Consider the following 16946-nt stretch of genomic DNA (forward strand, 5'->3'; position numbering starts at 1 on the left):
CAACGAGGGAAGGACGAGGGGAGGACAACGAGGGACACAAAATGAGGGACACACAACGACGGACACAAAACAATGGATACACAATGAGAGACACACAATGAGAGACACACATCGAGAGACACACAACGAGGGAAGGACAACGAGGGACACAAAACGAAGGACAAACACACACATTTTCTTGATAACATATTTCGAAGAATAACTCGTCTGCAACTTGATCTGGACATTTTAGATATTTCCATATCGAGCATGTATATTTCATCTGAGCAAAATTAGTCGAATTCTTTAAATTTTAACATTATTCCACAGATTACGATTGAACAATGCATATTTTGACAACAGTATAATTTGGAGGATTCACAATTCACTTTTGCCAAACCAAATATTTGGCTTTTTATAAAGCGTGGAATGATATCTTCATTTTTATTTATGCATACCTTGTACATTTTAATTGAAAAACAAATGAAGAACATTCAACATTTATTGACGGCAAACACTTGCGTTGACAATCTAATCAAGAACAACCATAATTTATGAACACAAACTTCATCGGCTTTGAGAACTACTTAGCCTCGAACTGAGATGCGTGAAACGGCATTTTCAGCTTGCTCAAAATCCCATGTCGTCATTACAAAAAGCGGCATAGTCGATAGAATACTTTTGTACATATCGTAGCGCAATATATTTATAGCAATACTTTTCACGGTGGTTTTCCAGTTAGTTATAACTCATAAAAGGTGAAAGTTAACAAAAACAAATGCAATTTATTATTAGTTATTATACGCACTGCTCACAAACAAACACTCATTGTTTTTAAAGGAATAATAAATATAAAATGGAGAGTACGGGTAGCTTTTAAAACTGAGTGTGACATTACAACATATTTTTTATGTAAACACATTTCCATTAAAGATGCACTCTTACTCCCAAATAAAATTACCACAATTAATACAATTGTTTTGATTTACCAAAAATGATGAATGAATGTCGACAACAATGGTTCTTATGAAGGATACCGAGTTTGATTTATATCTACCTTATGAGACTAAAGCAGATCACAGTTAATATTTTGGCATTCACCAATCATTTCATATTTTTGTGTTTTCAGCTATTAAATACACGGTTACAATTTTGTTATCAGTATTTAATATTTTCCATAAATGCATTATTTAGTAAGTAGTTAAAGGTGTATTACTCAAAATGTATCCTTATTGTACATGTTCTGTAAATGAATCTTGAATCTTGTATTAATTTTGAATAAGAGTGTCACTTTAATGGTATATCAACAGTTTAACACGCAATTGTGATGAGTATATCAACAGTTTAACACGCAATTGTGATGAGTAAATCAACAGTTTAACACGCAAATGTGATGAGTATATCAACAGTTTAAAACGCAATTGTGATGAGTATATCAAAAGTTTAACACGCAATTGTGATGAGTATATCAACAGTTTAACACGCAATTGTAATGAGTATATCGACAGTTTAACATGCAATAAATTGTGATGAGTATATCGACAGTTTAACACGCAAATGTGATGAGTATATCAACATTTTAAAACGCAATTGTAATGAGTATATCAACAGTTTAACACGCAATAAATTGTGATGAGAATATCAACAGTTTAACACGCAATTGTGATGAGTATATCAAGTGTTTAATACGCAATTGCGATGAGTGTTTTGTTTGCAAATTGAAACCATAATTATAAACACAAACAAAAACTATGACTGTATTTGCTTTGTGTGAATACTATGTTTGATACAACAATGCAATCCACATTAAAGCATCCTTTGCGAGAAAACATCTAATATCGAGTCACAAACGTTTTTCCATGTTGTTTTAAGAACGTAGTTTCCGTCTTCCAAAGTCTAGATAATGCGTACGTTCCTCTTGTACAATTCGAACATTGCAGGTCCAAGCAGCTCTTCATTTACAGTGTCCTTGATTAAAAACATCACTGGTTTGCCCATTTGTAACGCCTGTTCGAATTCCTGCCGACAGTACGTGCTTTGTGCGTACGAATCGGACAAAAGGATAAGGACCATTGCTGATCGTCGTAGAGTTAAAACGATTTCGTCAGCAATAACGTGACCCGATCGAAATTCATGGCCTCCTATAAATACGACCGTCCTATTGGTTTCTAGCAGAGCTTGGAGACGCTGTTCTAAATGAGTAATAACATACTCCTGGAGAAATGCTTCATCTGTGCTGTTAAATGACAGAAATATTATAAATTCATACTCATTTTCCCCATCTCTGAGTAATTCAACTGTGTCATCAATGATCTGTTGGCGTCTCCTTTTCCTTTTTATAAACACGATGGTGAAAGATATAAAAGATACCAATAGTTATGTCCCTACTCCAAGACCAATAGATAACCCTAGACGAAGTGGAGAATTACAAGTAAATTGTATTACGGACAAAACGGTTTCATCAACATTAGTACGCTAAAATCTGATGCAACATTTCGCCAATCTTTCGACTTTAATAGAGTCATTAACATTGGAAAATAGGTCGTTCAAGTGATTGCTTTCAATATATCAGCATTTTTTTTATTAAATGTCGGTGAAATTTACAATTTACAAAGTCTGTCATTATCTAAAAATATTGAATTCAAAATATTATGACTTAATTGTTTCGAACCTTGAAATGGATTGAAACGTGTTTTAGTGATACAATGCTCATGCCAGTATAGTATTTGACCAGCTCACATGCTTATACATGTATCTTTTTTTACAAAGCTCTTTAGATAGTTTGCTACTTTATTTACGAATGCAATAACCTTTTTTTGTTAATTAGTTTTAAGAAAGATCAACTCAATAAGACTAAATTCAATACGTATCTAGGTTAAATTAAGATGTATATGTTACGGAAGCAGAGCATTCACACCTTCAGAACATACAATAATGGTGTGATCCTATTTGTCAATAACTGAATTACCCTATAACCACACTGACAAGCTACCCACCCTCTCGCCTTGCCTGAAGAGTGAATATTTTAAATAAATCAAGTATGAGCTTGCAGCTCAAGATCCAAGCTCAGCCGACTCTTTAAAAGCTAACAAACTAGTGTTATACATTTACAATCAATATAAATTGCACCCTCTTTACAAATAAGCATACACATTAAAATCCGACTCGATAAAACTATTACAATTTACCAGATTCCATATCGACATTTAAAAAAAAAAATCACACGTATAAAAAGTATCTTGTTATCCAAAATCTTCTGCATTATGGATATATCCAAGGTTGCCATTTTCGAGGGTCTGTTTGAGTGTGATCGTAGGATAGGCCAGGCGGAACTACAGTTGGAACATTTGTATATCAAACGGGACCAGATTATACAGCGGTATGTGTTGGCGCATTCAGCGAACAATTTGAACTTCCGGGTGGTGTTTCGGGGAAGATTATTGGTGGTTGAGGGTTTGCTGACGGCATATCGTCACTACATTGACCACAAGAAGAGCGAGGTTGTGCAGTTACGTCAACAGCTATACAGGGTAAACACTGACGATATTGGCGCGTGGTTTGCAGACGACAGTGATGTGGCGCCTTTCGACAGTCAGGAGGAAATGGACATTGAGTGAAGAACCATAGTTGCATTAAAAGTGTGTGTAGGTCTTTTATTATGCAGATGACAATGAAGATGTCCATCCTCGGCTAGACGGATCTGGGCATTGATTGAGGAATTTCAGTTGCAATGAATTGTGTTTTTTTTCTTCATATTGTACAATTACACGCAAGTGTAAGTTGATGGGTTGGAGAAATGATCAGCGACGTGAGAGTGTGCTGTACAAATGTCTTGCATTACAGCTCTAAAACCCGTACATGTTTTGTTATGTACATGTAGTTATTGCGAGATGCTTTAGAATTGTTGATGAAAAGATGTTATTGAATAAACAATGAAACTTTTAATAAATCTACGTTTTCGCAACCGACCCACATCCCAGAATCTCAATCGTATCGCATGTTTTAACACGATGGTGGCGATGACCGTTTGGCTAGCGTATCGGAGGGGTCTAGGTTCGGTCCCCACTCGGAGCTTCGTCGGTCATAGAACTGGTTATAACCGAAGAATGGTAAACGGTTCTTTATCACATGTAAATAGCAGATTTTAAAAAAAACTAAACCATGTGAAAACAACCTTTCTGACCGAGTTGCATGAGATCGGATCATGTAGCTTCCAAAGTTCAAATATCTGACGGAGTTACATTGAATTAGCATCAGTATTATAATCATTATCATACCCATCATCATATGATAATGTTTAAAAAAACACACGTTCAACCAATTCACAAAAGCACCAATTCAATGAGTGTGTTTTTATCATTATTAACCAGAGTCTACCGTAAGAGTGTTCGCACATGTGGGCACACTAATGGATTAAATGTTTTAGCAAATATCCATGTAAAATCGTATTTCTAGTGTAATCTAGGCATATAGTTTTTGTCATATGTTCATGAAATACCTTTGGACATCTTAAGTGGGGAGGTTGGTAAGAGCGCGTTTTGGAGATGTAACAGGTGTCCCTTGACTGTCTATAAGTGAGGATTCAATGTCAATGAACTGTTGGACACCTGTTCCGGGATAAGAGTTTGGTAAGAAAAAGTTTCTAGCAGAGCGTGGTTTCGATCCACGGACCTCTGGGTTATGGGCCCAGCACGCTTCCACTGCGCCACTCTGCTTCGTTAATATATGTGTCTATAAACAGTTTTATATCCTTAAACAGAATAGGCTAAAATCTGATGCAACATTTCGCCAATCATTTGACATTAATATAGTCATTAACTATAGAAAATAGGTCGTACATGTGATTGCTTTCAATGTTTCATCAGTTTGTTTTTTTATTAAATGTCGGTGAAATTCACAACTTACAAAGTCTGTCATTATCTTAAGGTATTGAATTTAAAATATCATGACTTAATTGTTTCGAACCTTGAAATGGATTGAAATGTGTTTCAGTGAAATAATGCTCATGCCAATATAGTATTTAACAGCTCACATGCTTATACATGTATCTTTTTTTACAAAGCTCTTTAGATAGTTTGCAAAATACTCATACTCGTATGGTGAGGACCTCCTAAGGGAACCATTTTTAAGTAATATCTGTGGACTATCCATTGTATGTTGTAAATAAATGTTGGTTATCCAGTTTGTGAATAAAACTTGAAAAACGATGTACAAGGACTTCCTTAAATTAGCATTAGTGTTCGAAGACTCCCACACAGACCTTTGAGGAGACAACCTCTTGAGTAACTAGACGTTGTGACAGAGAATTCTCCTCATAAAATCTACGCTAAAATCTGATGCAATCGATTTTGCCAAAAATCAAGAAAGGTAAATCGTACAGGCATCGAATTTAACATCAATAATTGCTATTAATACTATAGCAACCGTCTTTCATGATATGTAATTAAAAAAAAAACTTTTGAATTAAAAAGGATTGTGATGTTGATGAATATTGTTTAAATAGTTATTACTTGTTATGGTAATATTCCGGCTAAGATGTGAATACAGAATAGGCATATTTAAAACGGCCAATGAAACATAACTGAATCAAAACGAATTCAAGAACGGCTAATTTTGGGTTTTATATTTATTTCTGCGTACCGATATCATCATGAAGTATTTCCTAAGTGTAACTGTTCACACGAACTATCAACAGGGTACCAATCGTTTCTTATTGAAATGCACCAGCAAACATTTAAAGCTGCATGAAATTAATTATAAAAGCAAAAAATGATTTTAACCAATTCGGCGCAAAATGTATTATGAAAAGAAAAAAGGTTAGATAATCGATCAAAGATATTCCAAATCTGATTTCGGATCTGCTGGCACAGCCACAAACAAAACCCCATATGTACAACTCAACAACCTCTTAAGTTGCATGACTCTGGCTCATTAATCTTCTATGACGTTCGGACGGATAGACAGACTAACATACAGCCAGGCATACAAACACTGACAGACAAACAGACAAACCGCCAGGCAGGGCAGGCAGACAGACCTTAAGCCGAAGGAAATACATTATTATTGTATTTGGACATCTGGTACGCTTGTGAATTTTAACTGTATGCGAAACTTTAAACAATGTTGACACCGACGCAAGCGTACGACTTTTGTTGTAATCGGGCCCAGTTTCAATAAAGGTTGTACAATTCTAAGCGTAGGGAATAGACATTAGAGAGTTTGCGAAACACTACGTGTGCGTGCACGCGTACGTGTGAGCTACATTTTGGCCACTACGTCATTAATGTTTGTGTATACATGTTCATGGTATCAGTATTGTGGATTTGTCATTTTCTAAAAAATGTGCATTTTTTAGACGTGAACATGTTAAAATTTGAGGATTTTATATGTCAATGTCAACAAACTGTACGACAATTGTTCCGGGGTAAGAAAAAGTTTCTAGCAGAGCGTGGTTTCGACGTTTTAGACGTTTTCACGGACCTCTGGGTTATGGGCCCAGCACGCCTCCACTGCTGCAACCTGCTTTGTTAATATAAACGGTTTCATATCCTTAAATAAATAACGCTAAAATCTGATGCAACATTTCGCCATTCATTTAACATCATATAGTCTTACTAAATTCCAAGTATTTTTTTACATTCGGTTATATGCTTTATACTGTGTGCAAGTCAAAATAACACGTTTTTTATAACTTAATATACAATTTTATTTTCTGTGCAATTCGTTATGCTAAGTGGGTCATAATCTAAAGATATCAAATTGAAACTGTTGAAGTAGATTGAAATGTTTTTGAGATGATACAATAATTTTGCCAGTACTTTATTTAGCCAATATATAAATATATATAATTAAACATGTATATTGTTATTTGGCAAGTCTTAAAATACTGTGCTAATGTACTGCTTGCGAATGTTAAAACACTTTTGTTTTCTTAATTGGCATCTATATTTTTTTTATTTATTTATCACTATATTTAGTTACACTTTTTCAATGATTATGTCATTTTTTTAAAAAGCAATTATAATGAATATATTGACAGTTTATGGTTTGTTAAATCAAACCTAAACCATAATGATATAGACGGATATAGATCCGTGCCTTAACTGTCTCCTACATATATACAATATAATGTTCGTTATACTTTCCAACACAACAGTAACACTGTTCACTAGAATTTCCAAACAGAGGAACTGTTCCTTAGAAGTTCCAGCACAAGAACTGCTTATATTACTTTCAATCACCAGAACTGTTCATTAGACTTCCCAATACATGAAATGTGCACTAGACTTTAAATACAGGAACTGTTCGTAGGACATTCCATCACAGACTTCTTCATTATACTTTCTAACACAAGAAATGTTTATTACACTTTCCAACACATAAAGTGTTTCCTAGACTTTCCAACATAGGAAATGTTCAGCAGACAGTCAGTTTAACTTCTATGTCAAAACTAAATTAACGAAAGAAACTGAATTATCTGGACTTTGAAGAGCCATAACTTGAGTTAAAATATATTTATTTATTTATTTGTTTTTTTAAAAAAGGACTGGAACTTGCATTTAAATCAAACAAAAATTAAAAGGCTGCAACTTGCATTTAAATAAAACAAAAGTAAAAGGCTGTACCATCAAGGGGGAGGTTAGTAACAGCGCGTTTTAGAGATGTATCATGTGTCATTTGACTGTTTATAAGTGAGGTATCAATGACAATGAACTGTTGGACACTTGTTCCGTGGTAAGAGTTTGGAACAAAAAAGTTTTTTAGCAGAGCGTGGTTTCGATCCACGGACCTCTGGGTTATGGGCCCAGCACGCTTCCACTGCGCCACTCTGCTTTGTTAATATAAATGTCTAAAACGGTTATGTATCCTTAAACAAAATACACTAAATCTGATGCAATATCTTATCAATTATCACGGCAGGTAAATTATACAGGCGGAAATATTCACATAATATAGTCACAATTGTTTCGGGGTAATAGTTTGCAAAGAAAAAGTTTCTAGCAGAGCGTGGTTTCGATCCACGGACCTCTGGGTTATGGGCCCAGCACGCTTCCACTGCGCCACTCTGCTTCGTTATTTTTTCAATAAGAGGTGTAATATATCTAGTACGCTAAAATCTGATGCAACATTTCGCCAATCTTTCGACTTTAATAGAGTCATTAACAATAGAAAATAGGTCGTTCAAATGATTGCTTTCAATATATCAGCAGTTTTTCGGTTTTTTATTAAATGTCGGTGAAATTTACAATTTACAAAGTCTGTCATTATCTAAAAATATTGAATTCAAAATATTATGACTTAATTGTTTTGAACCTTGAAATGGATTGAAACGTGTTTTAGTGATACAATGCTCATGCCAGTATAGTATTTGACCAGCTCACATGCTTATACATGTATCTTTTTCTACAAATCTCTTTAGATTGTTTGCAACTTTATTTACGAATGCAATAACCTTTTTTTGTTAATTAGTTTTAAGAAAGATCAACTCAATAAGACTAAATTCAATACGTATAGGTTAAATTAAGTTGTATATGTTGCGGAAGCAGAGCTTTCACACCATCAGAACATACAATAATGGTGTGATCCTATTGGTCAATAACTGAATTACCCTATAACCACACTGACAAGCTACCCACCCTCTCGCCTTGCCTGAAGTGTGAATATTTTAAATAAATCAAGTATGAGCTTGCAGCTCAAGATCCAAGCTCAGCCGACTCTTTAAAAGCTAACAAACTAGTGTTATACATTTACAATCAATATAAATTGCACCCTCTTTACAAATAAGCATACACATTAAAATCCGACTCGATAAAACTATTACAATTTACCAGATTCCATATCGACATTTTAAAAAAAAATCACACGTATAAAAAGTATCTTGTTATCCAAAATCTTCTGCATTATGGATATATCCAAGGTTGCCATTTACGAGGATCTGTTTGAGTGTGATCGTAGGATAGGCCAGGCGGAACTACAGTTGGAACATTTGTATATCAAACGGGACCAGATTATACAGCGGTATGTGTTGGCGCATTCAGCGAACAATTTGAACTTCCGGGTGGTGTTTCGGGGAAGATTATTGGTGGTTGAGGGTTTGCTGACGGCATATCGGCACTACATTGACCACAAGAAGAGCGAGGTTGTGCAGTTACGTCAACAGCTATACAGGGTAAACACTGACGATATTGGCGCGTGGTTTGCAGACGACAGTGATGTGGCGCCTTTCGACAGTCAGGAGGAAATGGACATTGAGTGAAGAACCATAGTTGCATTAAAAGTGTGTGTAGGTCTTTTATTATGCAGACGACAATGAAGATGTCCATCCTCGGCTAGACGGATCTGGGCATTGATTGAGGAATTTCAGTTGCAATGAATTGTGTATTTTTTCTTCATATTGTACAATTACACGCAAGTGTAAGTTGATGGGTTGGAGAAATGATCAGCGACGTGAGAGTGTGCTGTACAAATGTCTTGCATTATCAGCTCTAAAACCCGTACATGTTTTGTTATGTACATGTAGTTATTGCGAGATGCTTTAGAATTGTTGATGAAAAGATGTTATTGAATAAACAATGAAACTTTTAATAAATCTACGTCTTCGCAACCGACCCACATCCCAGAATCTCAATCGTATCGCATGTTTTAACACGATGGTGGCGATGACCGTTTGGCTAGCGTATCGGAGAACCTGGGTTCGGTCCCCACTCGGAGCTTCGTCGGTCATAGAACTGGTTATAACCGAAGAATGGTAAACGGTTCTTTATCACATGTAAATAGCAGATTTTAAAAAAACTAAACCATGTGAAAACAACCTTTCTGACCGAGTTGCATGAGATCGGATCATGTAGCTTCCAAAGTTCAAATATCTGACGGAGTTACTTTGAATTAGCATCAGCATTATAATCATTATCATACCCATCATCATATGATAATGTTTAAAAAAACACACGTTCAACCAATTCACAAAAGCACCAGTTCAATGAGTGTTTTTATCATTATTAACCAGAGTCTACCGTAAGAGTGTTCGCACATGTGGGCACACTAATGGATTAAATGTTTTAGCAAATATCCATGTAAAATAGTATTTCTAGTGTAATCTAGGCATATAGATTTTGTCATATGTTCATGAAATACCTTTGGACATCTTAAGTGGGGAGGTTGGTAAGAGCACGTTTGGAGATGTAACAGGTGTCCCTTGACTGTCTATAAGTGAGGATTCAATGTCAATGAACTGTTGGACACCTGTTCCGGGATAAGAGTTTGGTAAGAAAAAGTTTCTAGCAGAGCGTGGTTTCGATCCACGGACCTCTGGGTTATGGGTCCAGCACGCTTCCGCTGCGCCACTCTGCTTCGTTAATATAAGTGTCTATAAACAGTTTTATATCCTTAAACAAAATACGCTAAAATCTGATGCAACATTTTGCCAATCGTTTCACATAATATAGTTATTACTTATATAAAATAAGTCGTTCAAGTGATTGCTTTCAATATTTCAGAAGTTATTTTAACTAACGTTTCTAGCAGAGCATGGTTTCGATCCACGGACCTCTGGGTTATGGGCCCAGCACGCTTGCACTGCGCCACCCTGCTATATGGAAAGTATTCATCTTTAAATACAATCCACTAATTCATTTCTGGCCTAGTGTTATCTTAATAATCAGGGTTTGATGTAAGATCGGGCACAAATGAGGGGCCTACCATTGGATTTAATTGTTTGGCAAATATCTGTCTAAATTGTATTTAGTGTAATCTTGGCATATATAAATAATGATTTCATATCTATTTATGGTCTAACTTTGCCAGAACCCTCTTAAAAACTGATTTACAAAATAGTGTTTACTTTTGGACGTGTTGTTAAATACAACATCTACATTTCATTATTGAGTATTAAACAATCTGTTTCCAGACTGCTTTTATAAAGATGTTTGTTTAGTAATTTATAACAGTTTGTAATAATCTTGTAGGTTCATATATGGCTGCAGTTGATCTTAACTACCTTTGTTCTATTATTAAATCCTTCCTGCTTTATCTTTCTGTAATCCCTTCAAAATTCAAAGAATGATTGTTTATCAATTGACACGTATTGCTTATACATGCCTTAAAGGAACGTCTTTAAATATGTTGTTACAATAATATGCTCTTTGGTTTTCCGTGTTTGTTCAAAAGCTTTCTTGTTAAATTTGTTACTTGCTTTTATCAGTCTAGAATTGACAGCCGTATGGTTAAGACCTTTTAAGAGAACCATTTTTAAGTAATATCTGTGGACTATCCATTGTATGTTGTAAATAAATGTTGGTTATCCAGCTTGTGAATAAAACTTGAAAAACGGTGTACAAGGACTTCCTTAAATTAGCATTAGTGTTCGAAGACTCCCACACAGACCTTTGAGGAGACAACCTCTTGAGTAACTAGACGTTGTGACAGAGAATTCTCCTCATAAAATCTACGCTAAAATCTGATGCAATCGATTTTGCCAAAAATCAAGTAAGATAAATCGTACAGGCATCGAATTTAACATCAATAATTGCTATTAATACTATAGCAACCGTCTTTCATGATATGTAATTAAAAAAAAACTTTTGAATTAAAAAGGATTGTGATGTTGATGAATATTGTTTAAATAGTTATTACTTGTTATGGTAATATTCCGGCTAAGATGTGAATACAGAATAGGCATATTTAAAACGGCCAATGAAACATAACTGAATCAAAACGAATTCAAGAACGGCTAATTTTTGGGTTTTATATTTATTTCTGCGTACCGTTATCATCATGAAGTATTTCCTAAGTGTAACTGTTCACACGAACTATCAACAGGGTACCAATCGTTTCTTATTGAAATGCACCAGCAAACATTTAAAGCTGCATGAAATTAATTATAAAAGCAAAAAATGATTTTAACCAATTCGGCGCAAAATGTATTATGAAAAGAAAAAAGGTTAGATAATCGATCAAAGATATTCCAAATCTGATTTCGGATCTGCTGGCACAGCCACAAACAAAACCCCATATGTACAACTCAACAACCTCTTAAGTTGCATGACTCTGGCTCATTAATCTTCTATGACGTTCGGACGGATAGACAGACTAACATACAGCCAGGCATACAAACACTGACAGACAAACAGACAAACCGCCAGGCAGGGCAGGCAGACAGACCTTAAGCCGAAGGAAATACATTATTATTGTATTTGGACATCTGGTACGCTTGTGAATTTTAACTGTATGCAAAACTTTAAACAATGTTGACACCGACGCAAGCGTACGACTTTTGTTGTAATCGGGCCCAGTTTCAATAAAGGTTGTACAATTCTAAGCGTAGGGAATAGACATTAGAGAGTTTGCGAAACACTACGTGTGCGTGCACGCGTACGTGTGAGCTACATTTTGGCCACTACGTCATTAATGTTTGTGTATACATGTTCATGGTATCAGTATTGTGGATTTGTCATTTTCTAAAAAATGTGCATTTTTTAGACGTGAACATGTTAAAATTTGAGGATTTTATATGTCAATGTCAACAAACTGTACGACAATTGTTCCGGGGTAAGAAAAAGTTTCTAGCAGAGCGTGGTTTCGACGTTTTAGACGTTTTCACGGACCTCTGGGTTATGGGCCCAGCACGCCTCCACTGCTGCAACCTGCTTTGTTAATATAAACGGTTTCATATCCTTAAATAAATAACGCTAAAATCTGATGCAACATTTCGCCATTCATTTAACATCATATAGTCTTACTAAATTCAAAGTATTTTTTTACATTCGGTTATATGCTTTATACTGTGTGCAAGTCAAAATAACACGTTTTTTATAACTTAATTTACAATTTTATTTTCTGTGCAATTCGTTATGCTAAGTGGGTCATAATCTAAAGATATCAAATTGAAACTGTTGAAGTAGATTGAAATGTTTTTGAGATGATACAATAATTTTGCCAGTACTTTATTTAGCCAATATATAAATATATATAATTAAACATGTATATTGTTATTTGGCAAGTCTTAAAATACTGTGCTAATGTACTGCTTGCGAATGTTAAAACACTTTTGTTTTCTTAATTGGCATCTATATTTTTTTTATTTATTTATCACTATATTTAGTTACACTTTTTCAATGATTATGTCATTTTTTTAAAAAGCAATTATAATGAATATATTGACAGTTTATGGTTTGTTAAATCAAACCTAAACCATAATGATATAGACGGATATAGATCCGTGCCTTAACTGTCTCCTACATATATACAATATAATGTTCGTTATACTTTCCAACACAACAGTAACACTGTTCACTAGAATTTCCAAACAGAGGAACTGTTCCTTAGAAGTTCCAGCACAAGAACTGCTTATATTACTTTCAATCACCAGAACTGTTCATTAGACTTCCCAATACATGAAATGTGCACTAGACTTTAAATACAGGAACTGTTCGTAGGACATTCCATCACAGACTTCTTCATTATACTTTCTAACACAAGAAATGTTTATTACACTTTCCAACACATAAAGTGTTTCCTAGACTTTCCAACATAGGAAATGTTCAGCAGACAGTCAGTTTAACTTCTATGTCAAAACTAAATTAACGAAAGAAACTGAATTATCTGGACTTTGAAGAGCCATAACTTGAGTTAAAATATATTTATTTATTTATTTGTTTTTTTAAAAAAGGACTGGAACTTACATTTAAATCAAACAAAAATTAAAAGGCTGCAACTTGCATTTAAATAAAACAAAAGTAAAAGGCTGTACCATCAAGGGGGAGGTTAGTAACAGCGCGTTTTAGAGATGTATCATGTGTCATTTGACTGTTTATAAGTGAGGTATCAATGACAATGAACTGTTGGACACTTGTTCCGTGGTAAGAGTTTGGAACAAAAAAGTTTTTTAGCAGAGCGTGGTTTCGATCCACGGACCTCTGGGTTATGGGCCCAGCACGCTTCCACTGCGCCACTCTGCTTTGTTAATATAAATGTCTATAAACGGTTATGTATCCTTAAACAAAATACACTAAATCTGATGCAATATCTTATCAATTATCACGGCAGGTAAATTATACAGGCGGAAATATTCACATAATATAGTCACAATTGTTTCGGGGTAATAGTTTGCAAAGAAAAAGTTTCTAGCAGAGCGTGGTTTCGATCCACGGACCTCTGGGTTATGGGCCCAGCACGCTTCCACTGCGCCACTCTGCTTCGTTATTTTTTCAATAAGAGGTGTAATATATCTAGTACGCTAAAATCTGATGCAACATTTCGCCAATCTTTCGACTTTAATAGAGTCATTAACAATAGAAAATAGGTCGTTCCAATGATTGCTTTCAATATATCAGCAGTTTTTCGGTTTTTTATTAAATGTCGGTGAAATTTACAATTTACAAAGTCTGTCATTATCTAAAAATATTGAATTCAAAATATTATGACTTAATTGTTTCGAACCTTGAAATGGATTGAAACGTGTTTTAGTGATACAATGCTCATGCCAGTATAGTATTTGACCAGCTCACATGCTTATACATGTATCTTTTTCTACAAAGCTCTTTAGATTGTTTGCAACTTTATTTACGAATGCAATAACCTTTTTTGTTAATAAGTTTTAAGAAAGATCAACTCAATAAGACTAAATTCAATACGTATAGGTTAAACTAAGTTGTATATGTTGCGGAAGCAGAGCTTTCACACCTTCAGAACATACAATAATGGTGTGATCTTATTTGTCAATAACTGAATTACCCTATAACCACACTGACAAGCTACCCACCCTCTCGCCTTGCCTGAAGTGTGAATATTTTAAATAAATCAAGTATGAGCTTGCAGCTCAAGAACCAAGCTCAGCCGACTCTTTAAAAGCTAACAAACTAGTGTTATACATTTACAATCAATATAAATTGCACCCTCTTTACAAATAAGCATACACATTAAAATCCGACTCGATAAAACTATTACAATTTACCAGATTCCATATCGACATTTTAAAAAAAAATCACACGTATAAAAAGTATCTTGTTATCCAAAATCTTCTGCATTATGGATATATCCAAGGTTGCCATTTACGAGGATCTGTTTGAGTGTGATCGTAGGATAGGCCAGGCGGAACTACAGTTGGAACATTTGTATATCAAACGGGACCAGATTATACAGCGGTATGTGTTGGCGCATTCAGCGAACAATTTGAACTTCCGGGTGGTGTTTCGGGGAAGATTATTGGTGGTTGAGGGTTTGCTGACGGCATATCGTCACTACATTGACCACAAGAAGAGCGAGGTTGTGCAGTTACGTCAACAGCTATACAGGGTAAACACTGACGATATTGGCGCGCGGTTTGCAGACGACAGTGCTGTGTCGCCTTTCGACAGCCAGGAGGAAATGGACATTGAGTGAAGAACCATAGTTGCATTAAAAGTGTGTGTAGGTCTTTTATTATGCAGACGACAATGAAGATGTCCATCCTCGGCTAGACGGATCTGGGCATTGATTGAGGAATTTCAGTTGCAATGAATTGTGTATTTTTTCTTCATATTGTACAATTACACGCAAGTGTAAGTTGATGGGTTGGAGAAATGATGATCAGCGACGTGAGAGTGTGCTGTACAAATGTCGTGCATTATCAGCGCTAAAATCCGTACATGTTTTGTTATGTACATGTAGTTATTGTGAGATGCTTTAGAATTGTTGATGAAAAGATGTTATTGAATAAACAATGAAACTTTTAATAAATCTACGTCTTCGCAACCGACCCACATCCCAGAATCTCAATCGTATCGCATGTTTTAACACGATGGTGGCGATGACCGTTTGGCTAGCGTATCGGAGAACCTGGGTTCGGTCCCCACTCGGAGCTTCGTCGGTCATAGAACTGGTTATAACCGAAGAATGGTAAACGGTTCTTTATCACATGTAAATAGCAGATTTTAAAAAAACTAAACCATGTGAAAACAACCTTTCTGACCGAGTTGCATGAGATCGGATCATGTAGCTTCCAAAGTTCAAATATCTGACGGAGTTACTTTGAATTAGCATCAGCATTATAATCATTATCATACCCATCATCATATGATAATGTTTAAAAAAACACACGTTCAACCAATTCACAAAAGCACCAGTTCAATGAGTGTTTTTATCATTATTAACCAGAGTCTACCGTAAGAGTGTTCGCACATGTGGGCACACTAATGGATTAAATGTTTTAGCAAATATCCATGTAAAATAGTATTTCTAGTGTAATCTAGGCATATAGATTTTGTCATATGTTCATGAAATACCTTTGGACATCTTAAGTGGGGAGGTTGGTAAGAGCACGTTTTGGAGATGTAACAGGTGTCCCTTGACTGTCTATAAGTGAGGATTCAATGTCAATGAACTGTTGGACACCTGTTCCGGGATAAGAGTTTGGTAAGAAAAAGTTTCTAGCAGAGCGTGGTTTCGATCCACGGACCTCTGGGTTATGGGTCCAGCACGCTTCCGCTGCGCCACTCTGCTTCGTTAATATAAGTGTCTATAAACAGTTTTATATCCTTAAACAAAATACGCTAAAATCTGATGCAACATTTTGCCAATCGTTTTACATAATATAGTTATTACCTATATAAAATAAGTCGTTCAAGTGATTGCTTTCAATATTTCAGAAGTTTTTTTAACTAACGTTTCTAGCAGAGCATGGTTTCGATCCACGGACCTCTGGGTTATGGGCCCAGCACGCTTGCACTGCGCCACCCTGCTATATGGAAAGTATGTCATCTTTAAATACAATCCACTAATTCATTTCTGGCCTAGTGTTATCTTAATAATCAGGGTTTGATGTAAGATCGGGCACAAATGAGGGGCCTACCATTGGATTTAATTGTTTGGCAAATATCTGTCTAAATTGTATTTCTAGTGTAATCTTGGCATATATAAATAATGATTTCATATCTATTTTATGGTCTAACTTTGCCAGAACCCTCTTAAAAACTGATTTACAAAATAGTGTT

The 16946-nt window shown here is 35.3% G+C and overlaps 5 non-coding genes across 5 annotated transcripts; all 5 read right to left on the bottom strand.

Moving 5' to 3' along the window:
• Positions 1 to 4622: 4622 nt before the first annotated feature.
• On the bottom strand, positions 4623 to 4694 carry Trnam-cau (transfer RNA methionine (anticodon CAU)). The gene has a single exon. It is a non-coding gene; the product is annotated as a tRNA-Met (tRNA).
• A 3046-nt stretch (positions 4695 to 7740) lies between these two features.
• On the bottom strand, positions 7741 to 7812 carry Trnam-cau (transfer RNA methionine (anticodon CAU)). Its single transcript has one exon. It is a non-coding gene; the product is annotated as a tRNA-Met (tRNA).
• Positions 7813 to 7977: 165 nt separating this feature from the next.
• On the bottom strand, positions 7978 to 8049 carry Trnam-cau (transfer RNA methionine (anticodon CAU)). The gene has a single exon. It is a non-coding gene; the product is annotated as a tRNA-Met (tRNA).
• Positions 8050 to 13862: 5813 nt separating this feature from the next.
• Positions 13863 to 13934, bottom strand: Trnam-cau (transfer RNA methionine (anticodon CAU)). Its single transcript has one exon. It is a non-coding gene; the product is annotated as a tRNA-Met (tRNA).
• Positions 13935 to 14100: 166 nt separating this feature from the next.
• Positions 14101 to 14172, bottom strand: Trnam-cau (transfer RNA methionine (anticodon CAU)). The gene has a single exon. It is a non-coding gene; the product is annotated as a tRNA-Met (tRNA).
• Between the last annotated feature and the right edge of the window lie 2774 nt (positions 14173 to 16946).

Source organism: Mya arenaria, chromosome 14, assembly GCF_026914265.1.
Source record: "Mya arenaria isolate MELC-2E11 chromosome 14, ASM2691426v1".
Taxonomy (NCBI): Eukaryota; Metazoa; Mollusca; class Bivalvia; order Myida; family Myidae; genus Mya; species Mya arenaria.